The sequence below is a fragment of the Triplophysa rosa genome, linkage group LG20 (genome assembly GCF_024868665.1).
Source record: "Triplophysa rosa linkage group LG20, Trosa_1v2, whole genome shotgun sequence".
Lineage (NCBI taxonomy): Eukaryota > Metazoa > Chordata > Actinopteri > Cypriniformes > Nemacheilidae > Triplophysa > Triplophysa rosa.
Window position 1 is genome coordinate 465756 of NC_079909.1, and position 13487 is coordinate 479242.

The following is a 13487-nucleotide window of genomic DNA, read 5'->3' on the forward strand; positions in this document are numbered from 1 at the left end:
TGTCTAGCGTTACCGAGAAGGTGGAATTAAAATTTTCAGTGGTAATGTCAAGATCTTCAACGTTATTTCTCATGATTTGAGACAATTCGGGCAGATTATCGAGAAACGCATCTTTGGTAGTTGAAGTTATTGTTCTACCATATTTGTAACAATGAGTTTTATTTGCAGCCGTAGGCCAGTGAAGCAAACATAATACCAGATAATGATCCGAAATGTCTTCACTCTGCTGAAGGATTTTAACGTCGTCCACATTTATACCGTAAGACAGTAGTAAATCTAAAGTATGATTACGAAGGTGAGTGGGTCCTGACACATGTTGACTAACGCCCATGGAGTTAAGAGTGTCTTTGAAAGCCATTCCTAAGGCATCTGTATCGTTACCTACATGGATGTTAAAGTCACCAAAGTCCTTGTCAATCTGCGGCCAGTACTAGTTCTGATAAGAACCCACCAAATTCTTTAATAAAATCTGTGCGGTGCCCTGGAGGCCTATATACAATAGCCAGAATAAATTTTAAAAAATGTTTTATCCTTAGTATTAGGTGTTGAAACACGAAGTACCATGACTTCAAAACAATTGTATTTAGAGTTAGACTTCTGGGAAATGCTAAAAGAGTTATTGTAAAGTGCTGCGATACCTCCCCCTCTGCCTTTTAGATGAGGCTCATGTTCATAATAATACTCTTGGGGGACAGATTCATTTAAAGTAATATAATCATCTGGTTTTAGCCATGTTTCTGTCACACAGAGCATGTCTATATCCCAGCGAGTCAAGCTTTAGCATTAGCATTATTAAGACTATTTGCCATATTTCTAGACAGGATGGAAGCCCCAGCCCAGGAGGGATGGAGACCATCTCATTTCAACAGGTCAAGTCTGCCCTTAAAACTCTTCCAGTTATTTATAAAAAATATATTATTCTGCAGGCACCACTCAGACAACCAGCCATTTAGTGATGATAATTTTCTATAAATCTCATCACCACAATAAGCAGTGAGGGGGCCAGAGAATATTACAGTGTATGACATCGTGCTTGCGAGCTCACACACCTCTTTAATGTTATATTTTGTGATCTCCGATTGACGGAGTCGAACATCATTTGTGCCGACGTGAATAACAATCTTACCGAATTTACGATTAGCCTTAGCCAGCACATTTAAGTTTGACTTGATGTCAGCCGCTCTGGCTCCCGGTAAACATTCGACTATGGTGGCTGGTGCCTCTATGTTAAAGTTCCGAACAATAGAATCACTGATAACTAGGGCACTTTCAGCAGGTTTCTCAGTCGGTGCGTCACTGAGCAGGGCAACCCTGTTCGAGACTGTAATCGGAACGGTCGAGTGATGTTTTGTCCTGCGACTACGCCATCTAACAGTCATGAAGTTTCCCAGCTGAGGGGGATTTTCAACCGGAACCGAGCTGTGTGCACTAATGTTGCTCGCAACCAAAGTGTTTTCTATGGTCATTAAACTCTTACTATCCTCAGATAAAGATTGGTTGCGAGACTTTAATTCTAAGATCTTCTCTGTCAGTTTAACCATTTCCCTGAATTTATCACATATAAAACCCTCGCAGCTGACAGAGAAGGCTAAGCTAAACATATGACATGAGGTGCAAGTAACAATAATAGGAATAGAAGCCATAACTCATCGGGTTTGAAGAGCAATTCTGACTTATAAAGGTTGCTCGATGAATCGTAGTACACTCGCTGTTAGATTTAATTTCTGCATAAATAAATACAAGGCCACAAAATCAAGAATTGTGAAGTGTTAAGCTCACTTTACACTACTGGTTATAGGGTAGGAGGAAGGGATGCCTTCTGGCTATTCATGAGCTAAACATTCTTTGTCCGAACTGCTATACCTTATTTGGTCATTCTGTGAACCCCTGGACATATGAAACCTGCCAGATGTCTTTTGGCACCGTATATAAAGACTTTTATTTCCAGAATAAATGAGTTCAAAAGTTTGATGCCTCTCTGTGTCTTGTTTTTTGTGCTCCCAGATCTGCAGAAGAATTCTCTCACAACATCCAACCTATTTCTGATTAGATTTTACTGGTGATCCAAAACACAGAAAGAAATTTAGTGTTCGTAAGGAACAAGAAATTTAACAAGTGGGGGCTTCGTCCTGTTTACTCATCGGTAATCCAGGGAAATTTTGATAATTCTGTGTTTTGAAGACCGCGCTAGACTGAAAGACGTTCTACGGGTATCCAGCAGTATCACACAGGTAAGAGTTTTTTTTTGTAACCTTCCTGTGATATACTGTTGATGGCAGTTTCCGCACGTTTGTGATGGGATTCTGCAGAGTTGCGTGTGACACTCCGTGACGATAACCGAGGGCCAGGTTTCGTCCTTTGAAGGCGAGAGGCACATGACGCATGCGTATTTTGATATATTGACTTTATTACAAACTTGTAATAAGTAACGAAAAAAAAGGAGTTGGATTTTGTGGGGGAAGTTTTCGTCTTTTACTTTTCTTTACTAACATTTGCTTTGTTCTTTCGTTGAGTATGGGACAATAAATATCTAGACCACTACCAGCTGAAACGCCGGTAGCTTTTATGTTCAGAAATAACAAGGGTTATTGGACACAACCATTTGTTGATAATTTGGCTGGATGGTCTGAAAGCGCTGGACCGCAAATTGACAAATATCCCAGATTCGGTTCTTTTAAGAAAGATGATATGGAGTTAATGAAATCCATGGTTAAAGCTGGATGGGGTAATCCCCAGTGGGATTATAAATATATGTGCGAATCGTTTGAAATTTGGCAAAAAATGAAAAAAATATGGAACCAAGGTCCCGAGCGTGTTGATAAATCGAACAATATATCGACCGATGCGCCGTCAACTGTAAAGACACCTCCACCTTATGTTACAACCGTAATTTCTGCTCAAACTCATGCTCAGACCAACTCAAATTTGTATCCCTCATTGCTTTCTTTTTCCTCATGTGCACATCCCCCTCCCCCTCCCGAGTTAAACAAAGAAACTTTAAACGCTGCAGCTCAGCCCTCAATGGCTTGGGTCCAAGAGGGTCCTAGAATTATTCTTAAACCGGCAACAATGACAGACATTGATACTATATGTAAAACTCTCCCGAACCCGAATAATTCTAACAAATTTGTAGATGTTTTGCGCTCACACACAAGATATGCGCAATTAAGCGGATCGGCTTATAGATCGATCTTATTACGAGTTTTATCTGATGATGTTACTGAATCGTCTCTTATTGTGGAAATCCCTTCTTTAAGTCTTGATAATGATGACTTGGATGGCTCTGGTATACAGCGAGACCCTCATGAATTTTGGTGGGCCGATCCGATAATGTCACTACATTTTTCGAGCAGGTTAAGCATTTTCTAGATGTCCGTGCTCATGTCTGTAGAGATCTGACCCATGCCACAAATACCAAGCAAAATAAGGGCGAATCCGCTTCTGCTTTTGTTTCTCGTTTTAAATGTGTGTGGGAAGAAGATGCTCGTATTCCAGTAGGCGGTGAAATGTCCTCACTGTTTATAAATACGTGCTTAAATAATATGAATCCTGATTTGGCACGTTTGGTTTGTATAACGACTGCAAATTTAATGCAACAAATTGTTGAAAATTTTTGCAGACGCATTCGTGAGTTAGATGCATCTGGTGGTTTCACTTCTTTTCTGTTTAAGCCGAAACAGGAAGTTATGCTGGCAGCTTCTCAACAGCAAATGGCTGCAGTGTCGGTGCGTACCAGAGGGAACCAAAGGGGCGGACCTCAATATAATCGGGGCCCGCCTCGGGGAGGTCTTAAAAGGTACGGGGTGTGTCATTACTGTGGCAAATCAGGCCACTGGGAGAGAGAGTGTAGATTGAAACAGGAACATGATATCGGACGTCTGCCTCGAGCACAACAGATCAACCAAACTCAAGCACAACTATATGGCATTGGTTCTGCTGATCAATATCAGGTGTCTTGTGTGAACAAGAGGGGTGAACAAAATAATTCAAAACATGCTTAGGGGTGCCCACAGAGCAATGTCAGTCCAGATGCACAGTCAATGATTTGTTTTTCTTTTAGCAATCGTACGGATGAACTACCCATTGTAAATTTAGAAGTAATTGGAGTAGATTACTCATTTTTAATCGACACTGGTGCTACGTGTTCATCTATTTCTGCTAAATTTTATGAAGGGCTGATCACAAATCGTACTATGCGCTCTGTTGGGGTTTCAGGGACTTAAGTTATTTGTCAAATGACACCTGCCATTGAGGTAAAGGCACTTAATCATCTGCCTTTCTTTCACAAATGTGTAATTACTCCAAATTCACCATTGGATCTTTTTGGCAGAGATCTCATGCATAAACTTGGCATTGAGATTGTATTTTCAGACAGCTCTGTTAATTTTTCTTTGCTTTCTGATGTCTCAAAGGCAACTGTGGAATTAATGCCACACTTCATATGTAATGATGAACCACAACAATTTAAACACAACATTGCTGAGGTAAACCCGACGTGGTGTGGTCACAGTATAAAGATGAATCAGGCCTTGTTGGTATACCCCCTTACAAGGCAAAATTGATCACACAGAAGCCTGTGTACATGAAGCAATACCAATTGTCACCTGAAAAGGTTGAGGGTATGCAACCGGTAATTGATAATTTTTTGAAACAAGGGGTTATTGTCCCCACTCAATCACCTTACAATACACCAATCAATCCCATCAGGAAAGCTGATGGAACAAGTTGGCTATTGACACAAGACTTGAGGGCTATTAATTCATTAATAATTCCTCTGGCCCCAATTGTGCCCGATGTTCCAACTATTCTAAATTCAATACCACACAATCACACCCACTTCACGGTGGTGGATTTGTGTGCAGCTTTCTTCTCTATCCCCGTCCATGCAGATACTCAGCCGTTGTTTGCATTTACATTTAAAGGTGCGCAGCTGACCTGGACACGCCTTGCTCAGGGTTTTGTTGACAGCCCAGCCGTCTTCTCCGCTGCAGTGAAACGTGTATTGGACACAATAACTGACCTGCCGTCCACGGCCTCAATTGTTGTCTGCAATGTGCTTGCAACCGCTGGATTTAAAGCCTCGAATGACAAACTGCAGTGGGTGCAACCCAAAGTCCATTACCTGGGCCACATCATTTCACCGGGCCTGAAGGCCATTTCAGCTGAGAGGGTGCAGCTGATAAAGACTATGCGTACTCCAGCAACTGTGATACAGCTACAAAGTTTTTTGGGGTTGGTGAATTATTGCCGTGCATGGATACCTGACTGTGCGTATCATGACAAAGGCCTACGATGTCTCATTCAACATGGCATGGGTCCGAGAGACTCGTTGAACTGGACTTCTGAAGCGGAAGAACATTTTGATGCATTGAAAATTGCTATCACGTGCGCTCCTGCATTGAGGCTACCAAACTATTCAAGGCCGTTTCACTTGTATGCGGGGGAGGCTATGGGTGTTGCAATGGGCGTTTTGACCCAAGAGCATGGTGGCAAAACACGCCCGGTTTCTTATTTGTCCAAACAATTAGACCCGATAGTCAATGGTATGCCTGCATGCCTTCGTGCTGTGGCTGCGGCGGCGGAGATGGTAAGAATGGCTGAGAAAATTGTTTTATCATATCCTTTGATTTTATCTGCATAATTTGAAGACACAGTACATGACGGCCCAAAGGAGGTCTGGCTATGAAGCAACGCTGCTAGCCACGGAAAATTTAACCATTAAGCCCACTTCGGTTTCTAGCCCAGCAATTCAGTCGCTGTATGGCTTATCCACATTGATAACTGAAACTGTACCTCATGATTGCATGAATGATATTGAGTGGTCCACTTCGGCCAGGGTCGATCTGAAAGATACGCCCCTGGATAGGGGGGAGCACTTATATATCAATGGCTCTTGTTCAAGACTGTCTGGTGGAGTGTATCTGTGTGGATATGCCATTGTGACACAGGAGGGTGAGAGGGTGGAGGCATATCGCCTGAACCATAACTCAGCACAGGCTGCAGAAATAATTGCATTAACAAGAGCATGTGAGTTAACAAAAGGCAAAAGAGCCACCGTCTATACGGATAGCAAATATGCGTACGGGGTCGTTCAAGACTTCACCCAGACTTGGGCTAGACGAAATTTTCAGACATCTGAGGGCAAACCAATATCACATGCAGAGTTGGTGGCAGGAGAGGAACCAGACGCTGTTGGCAACAGAAATGCTGATGAAATGGCCAAATGGGCCACGGAACATGCAGAGTTCCCTTTCTGTCGGTCTCTCGACGTTGTGTCGAACCGACAGAATGGGGTTTGTCTTGAGAACCTATCATCTTCTGACTATTTAGAAAAGGCCAATGAAAATTGGCGAATGAAATTTGCATGCCGGGCTCCTCCCCGGATGTCCGGGTATAAGAGGGAAGCCGGCGTGCTCATTCATTCACCTTTTGTTCTTCAGAGCCTAAGCATCTGATGAGCGTCTCCAGATCTTCGCTGATCCTATCCTGCTGGAAATCTACGACGTGGTGCAGCGGACGGTCCCTTCCTGCAGCGACTTTCCCCTGGGCGTCTCGGCAGTTCCGGAAGTGTCTGAGCAATTCTTTTTTTCTAAAAGAGCAAATTTCTCCAGCGTGGAATGTCCCGCTGTTCTCTTGGGTGCGACGCGCTCATTGAGGAAGGGGATGGACACGATGTCTGTCTCAGGTGTTTGGGTCTCCGGCACGCTGAGGCAGCCTTCGTGGATACATCCTGCCCGCACTGCGGGCGGATGCCTATCCAGACGTTGCGGTCACGGGTGGCGGTATTCTTTATGGATAAAGCCACCACCTCGTCTGTTACCCGATCCGTGACGGCAGTGACTACGGCCCTGCCGCCCGTTTCGGTTAACACCGGGGGTGATATGGGGATCACTGTGAACGTTAACCCGCCAGCCGCAGGCTCACGGACCGTTCACGCCCCGTCTCGCTCGTCTGACCATCCCTCAAAATACGGTCCTACCCCGTCTTGTTCCTCCGCCACGTACTCGGAAGTGCGTGACGAAGATGAGATGTCGATCACAGCATCGGAGGGCGATCTTTTGGCATCCGACCCCGACGATTCCTCGGAGCTCCCTCCCCCGGGGGGTCGAGCCCAGGAAGAAGCGGACGTTGAGATGTCAACCATGCTTGTCCGGGCCTCCGCGAGCATTGGGCTGCAGTGCACAGCACCGCCTTTACCCCAGCGCTAGCGGTTGGATACGTGGTACCTGGGGTCTGAGCGCGGCTCCAAGCCGGCTCCGACGCCCCCATCTCGCAGGGAGGGCTGTTTGGTGACACCGTTGAGGAATTCTCTCAGCAGTTCTCAACGGTGAAGAAGCAGACGGAGGCAATAAGTCTGCTTCCCAGCAGCCCCGGCCCTCTTCGACTCCGGTTCCGGCTCCAGTGCCCCCTTCTCAGGCTGCCTCCCGGAAAAGGATGTCAAAGAGGAAACCGCCTCCCCGTCAGCAGCCGTCGCGGAAGCAGAAGCGGCCCTGACAGAGAGACCCCAGGGAGATTGAGACTACCACCGGGCCCGATCCCAGCCACTCCATCGCTGGGTCGGATAGGGACGGTTCCTGCCCCGTCCTACCATCAGCTGGTCCCTGCTGGGGGGCCAGCGCCCACTTCCTCACAAAAAGAGTTTCCTCTCTCTCTGGGTTTTCACAGCCGTTCCCACCCTCTGGTCGACGGTGGACGGCAACTCGACGTTGCGTCACGGCGAAGCGCAATGTCGAGTATAAACACCAGCCTTCAGCACTCTCAGACAGACAGTGCGTTGAGCTGGACAATCGCCAGGCAGGAAAAACAGCAGAGCCGATCTCCTCCCCGGGGGTCCTCCCCCGGCAAGGAATCCGTACTGCTAGCCATCGAACCACCCTCCACGGGGGCGATGAAGCAGATCAAACCTCTAGTCCCCCTGTGTCGGTTTCTGGGAGCTTGGTCTCAGCTTCCCAGACTGTCAGGCTGGCTGAGGAAGACGATCCATCTCGGCTACGCGATTCAGTTTGCTACACGTCCGCCCAAGTTCCGGGGCGTCCTTTTTACCTCAGTCAGAGGCAGGGATGCCCCCGTACTTCGGGCAGAGTTCACCTCCCTTCTGGTGAAGGGAGCGATCGAGCCCGTCCCACCGGCTGAGATGTTCAGCGGGTTCTACAGCCCGTACTTCATTGTCTCCAAGAAAGGCGGGGGGTTGTGCCCTATCTTGGATCTGCGTGTTCTGAACAGACACCTGCACAAGCTGCCTTTCAGGATGGTCACGCAGAAGCGCATGGTTAATGGCAATCGACCTGAAGGACGTGTACTTTCATGTCTCGATCCTCCCTCGACACCGGCCGTTCCTGCGGTTCGCGTTCGAGGGACGGGCATATCAGTACAGGGTCCTCCCCTTCGGTCTGTCCCTGTCTACACTAGTCTTTACAAAGGTGGTGGAAGCCGCCCTCCTTCCCCTCAGGGAAGAAGGTGTGCGGGTACTCAACTATCTCGACGACTGGCTCATCTCGGCTCACTCGCGATATCTGTTGTGTACACACAGGGACCTGGTGCTCCGGCACCTAGATCGGTTGGGGCTACAGGTCAACTGGGAAAAGAGTAAGCTCTCCCCCGCGCAGAGCATCTCCTTTCTCGGTATGGAACTCGACTCCGTCTCCATGACAGCGCGACTGACTACAGAGCACGCCCGGTCAGTGTTACACTGCCTGAAGCTGGCTTCCTCTCCACTGGAAGGTCATAATTTCGCGTAGCGTGTTCGTCTGACTCGCCCAGGCCAGTCAACGTCGCTCCGCAGAGATTGTGAAGCGGCTCAGTGCTGTGGCGTTTTGCATAGGAACCCCATTCTGTCGGTTCGACACAACGTAGAGAGACCGACAGAAAGGGAACGTCTTGGTTACGGATGTAACCTCGGTTCCCTGATGGAGGGAACGAGACGTTGTGTCCCTCATGCCACAACACTGGCCGCCCACCCCAGCGGTCAGGGGAGGATGCTTTAGGCTCCTCAGACCAACAGGTGAATGAATGAGCACGCCGGCTTCCCTCTTATACCCGGACATCCGGGGAGGAGCCCGGCATGCAAATTTCATTCGCCAATTTTCATTGGCCTTTTCTAAATACTCAGAAGATGATATGTTCTCAAGACAAACCCCATTCTGTCGGTTCGACACAACGTCTCGTTCCTCCATCAGGGAACCGAGGTTACATCCGTAACCAAGACGTTTTCCCCATATCAGAGAGCGCAGAGTAGGGACGTAGAAACAATGATGTTTGCACATGTATCATGCGTTCCTGACATAGATATGAAAATTTTGCAAAGTCAACCCACACAGGGAGACGTGAAACATTGGGGAGAAAATGGATGCGCCCCAGATGCTAACGGTTTGATAGGAGATAAAAACGGCCGAATCGCATTACCAAAGCTGTCTTTGGAGGTATTGATAAGACATTACCACCGTATTTTGCACAACAGCGCATCTAAAGTTACACAGATGATTAATCGCCTGTATTGTATACAGGATACAGCAAAAATGGTCAAACTAATTGTAGACTCGTGTTTAATATACGCCAAAACAAACCCTCACAGGAAAACACCACACGACACGTTACCGTTTCCAGAAGCGCCTTTTCAGTGCCTTCAGATAGATTTTTCTCATATGCCAGCGGTCGGAAATCTAAAATACATGCTAACTATCATCGATAGGTTTTCAAAATGGCCTGAAGTTTTTGCGTGTGTGAAGGAGGATGCGAAAACGGTAGTGAAAATACTGTCAAAAGAACTAATTCCGCGCTTCGGCATTCCTATGACTGTCGAAAGTGACAACGCCACACCATTCACATCGAAAGTGACGAAACTATTGGCTAAAGCATTAGCCATAGATTGGCACTATAATATACCCTATCACCCGCAGTCGTCAGGGGTGGTGGAACAAACACACCAAACAATCAAAGATAAGTTCACAAAAGCCTGTATGGAAACAAGCAGGAAATGGCCAGATGTGCTACCAGCCGTATTGGCAGAAATGAGAATGACCCCATCCTCAACGACAAAATACTCACCATTTGAGATTTTGATGGGTAGACCTTTCCCGACCCCTTGGGTCAAAGGTCGCGCACGCGTTTCTTCCCTAGGAGACATGGAGGTGATCCTGGATGACCACGTGATTTCCCTTATTGATAAACTGAATTCTGTGTGTGCTGATGTTTCTCTTTCTCTCCCTATTCCGTCAGATAAGGCCACCCATAATTTCATTCCAGGCCAACAGGTGCTGATTCGGAGTCTGAAACCAGTCACCGTGGGGGAACCGAGATACCTGGGCCCAGCTGTAGTTATCGCAGTAACGAGAACTGGAGTGCTTACGGATCATCAACCGCAGTGGATTCACACATCCAGGATGAAGCATCTGCCAACATCCGCATCACCAATTGAAACTGTAGGGCCTAAGAAGCCTGCCCAAAGTGTGTAACAGGGCACTGGTGAGAGGGCTTGCGCCAGACAGAAGATCCTTGCTCTTTTAGTGGGTGAGGGGGCCACCTGTCGGCTGAACATAGGGCCTGGGCAAATTTTGTCCCATTTAAAGCTTCCAGATCACCTCTGAAGGTTCCCCTGTTACACATTTGGGTCTAAATTGTTCAATATGTCAGTCATATTTCTGGTATTGATCCTGGCCGGTGCACAAGCAATTAAATTTATGAATGACACCACTAGAATATTTGATCACATAAAAGAAGAACTGAGAGGTTTGAGATTAATGACATTACAAAATAGACTGGTACTAGACCAGCTAACAGCCTCTCAAGGTGGTGTATGTGTTATTATTGGCGATAGTTGTTTTACTTATGTTCCAGATAATGATGCAGATGGGCATTTGATCGATCAAGGAATTAAAAACATCACCGGAGCAGTTGCTGAGATGACCAGCCGAGAGAGGAATGGAGAAGAATGGGACTGGAGTTTGAGTTTTTCCAGCCTGTTCAGTAAAATCGAACATTGGCTGATTTTAATCGTTATAATTATTTCATGCATTCTAGTTTTGCTTTGCTTATGGCCCTGTATTATGGCTATGATTCGCCGTGCATTAAAATCATCTATAAGTGTGATTATGAAAGGTTGCTCAGGCAAGACCAGGGGATAAGATGAACACAAATCCGGATGTAATGTAAGGACAGAGGTAAAACATCTGCTCAGACCGGACATGGTCCTTAGATTAGGAATTTTCTTTATTATTTAGCATTTTTACTTTTAATGTTTATCATGGATGCGGAAAATTAAATGATAAGTCATAAATGACTTAAAGAGGGCAACTGTTAGATTTAATTTCCGCATAAATAAATACAAGCCCACAAAATCAAGAATTGTGAAGTGTTAAGCTCACTTTAAATTACTGGCTATAGGGTTGGAGGAAGGGATGCCTTCTAAGCTAAACATTCTTTGTCCGAATTGCTATACCTTATTTGGTCATTCTGTGAACCCCTGGACATATGAAATCTGCCAGATGTCTTTTGGCACCGTATATAAAGACTTTTTGTTTCCAGAATAAATGAGTTCAAAAGTTTGATGCCTCTCTGTGTCTTGTTTTTTGTGCTCCCAGATCTGCAGAAGAATTCTCTCACAACATCCAACCTATTTCTGATTTGATTTTACTGGTGATCCAAAACACAGAAAGAAATTTAGTGTTCGTAAGGAACAAGAAATTTAACACTCGCTTAAAAAGAGAAACAGTTAGCACACAAGACAAACTAGAGGCAAGATGATATCCCACAGTGTAAACAGAAAGTAAGCTAACACGCTAATGCTATGCTAATGGCGTTAAGTTAACTATCAATTTTGGTTTAGAATCTTCAAGTAAATAACAAGAACAGAATTAAAGTATAGAGTCAGCAAGGTCAAGTGTCTGAGAAAAAGAAAATCTGTGGCCACAATTTTATAATTCATCCCCTAGTTTAAAAAACGTACTCACATATGTTAAAACTGTTCCCTCATTACTAAATCGTACACATAAGAATCACTTGCAGATTTGTACAAACAAAATACGCGTTCTCGTTAAGTATACACTATGCGTGCGCATGTTTTATAAAAGACGATGCATGTTTGTGTGAGTGATTTAAAGGTGTATACGCATGGATCATGTTTATATGTATATGCGAGTGTTTTACATGCGTGTATGCATGGAACAAGTTTATATGTAAACGCAAAAATTTAAAGATGTGTGCATGCAGGAAGTTTATATGTATATGCAAATGTTTATAGGTGTATGTGTGCATGAAGTTTACGTGCATATGTAAGTTATTAACAAGTGTATATGCATGCATTAATGAGATGTATTGGTATGGATTTCAGATTAGTATGCACATGCATTTCACATGTATATATGTGAACTTATATACACCTATATATGTGAGTAATTTATATATGTGTATACACGTGTTTTATATATGTATTCATAATCGAAGTTTGATTTAAACCCAATACGGCGCCTCATAGATGATCGCTGTTTTCATTTTAATCCTACCATAGACATAATAAACACTATTTTATATATATATATATCTATATATACTGTAAATATACAGTATGTTTATATACTGTACATGTATTATGTCAACTTTTATTTATATAGCGCACCATTTCCATTGTTACAAAGTAGCTGTAGATGAAAACATGTTAACTATTAGGAATACATTAAATTAAAAAAATAGAAACGGTACAGTATCAAGAGTAAAGTGAATAATAAAGTGACACACTCTCATTCACACAAGACACACAAAATATACCGTGCACACACACTCCCATTAGGCAGAAGGACACGCGCACACATATACACAAGCTCACACTCACAAAGCACACATACTGTACATGAAAAACAGGCAACACTCGTGTCTAAAAAGATGTCTATGAATCCTACCCCCAAACCTATCACGAAACCTAAAATCTTGCAAGATTTGTCCGTAGCTGTATCCGTTCTAGGCCTAGCTGTTTTGAGGCAGTGCTGCGTCTTCTCATGACTTTAGATCACAAAATAAAATTGTTCATTATCGCCATCTATTGCTGTATAGATGTATTGCGGCTTTACAGTTCATTGAGAAAACATCGTCTGATTATTACATAAAGGACATACAGAAGTGGATTGCTATTTCAGGTTCAACACAATTCCATTCAATTTATTTATATAGCGCTTTTCACAATGTGCATTGTTCCAGACAACAGAGGAACAACCAGGGAAAAATAGTAATGGTTTGACATCGACCACAAAACAAGACCAAACTAGACCCACACAGTCCCAACAAATGAAACGCCCCAAACCACAACCAGCAAGCCCCCCCACTCCCCACAAACACCCACCCAGCAACCTCCAATCAAGTCACTGAGTGCAGCCATAACTTCAAACTGCTGTCATGTGATGTAAGTTTAGCATTAAATACCAAGTATTGCAAATTTAGCATTAATGTGAAAAGTAGTCCGTCTTGGTTGGGGATGGAATTGTCTGAACTGGGATGGTCAG

General features: G+C 44.7%; 1 protein-coding gene across 1 annotated transcript in view; it reads right to left on the reverse strand.

Moving 5' to 3' along the window:
* The window catches only part of col2a1b (collagen, type II, alpha 1b), an 83135-nt gene extending 70126 nt beyond the window's left edge, over positions 1-13009 (reverse strand). The window contains exon 1 of the mRNA XM_057361380.1: positions 12891-13009. The gene's annotated coding sequence lies outside the window, so the exon portion shown is untranslated. The remainder of the gene's footprint in view (positions 1-12890) is intronic.
* Between the last annotated feature and the right edge of the window lie 478 nt (positions 13010-13487).